This window comes from Pristis pectinata, chromosome 1 (assembly GCF_009764475.1).
Source record: "Pristis pectinata isolate sPriPec2 chromosome 1, sPriPec2.1.pri, whole genome shotgun sequence".
In the NCBI taxonomy this organism is placed as follows: Eukaryota; Metazoa; Chordata; class Chondrichthyes; order Rhinopristiformes; family Pristidae; genus Pristis; species Pristis pectinata.
The window spans coordinates 44,142,330-44,142,587 of NC_067405.1; positions in this window are offsets into that span (position 1 = coordinate 44,142,330).

Sequence of the window (258 nt, forward strand, 5' to 3'; positions counted from 1 at the left end):
CCTTCAGCCTTGACTTTTGTACTCAAATTACAAAGGTGTGGCTTGAACCCACAAACTCTGAGTTAAAAGTGCCCCCCATTGAGTTGAGTATTATGGCACACAGTAAGTCTCAAATGTTTTATGTCAACACATTTTAAATCTGATGGGCAAAATCTGGAAATCAAATGACTGAATTTATATCAAAAACACTTGTATGCTATTAAGATTAAAAATGACTAAATTGTTACCATTTACCTTCTCCAGCAATGAGTCATTAGG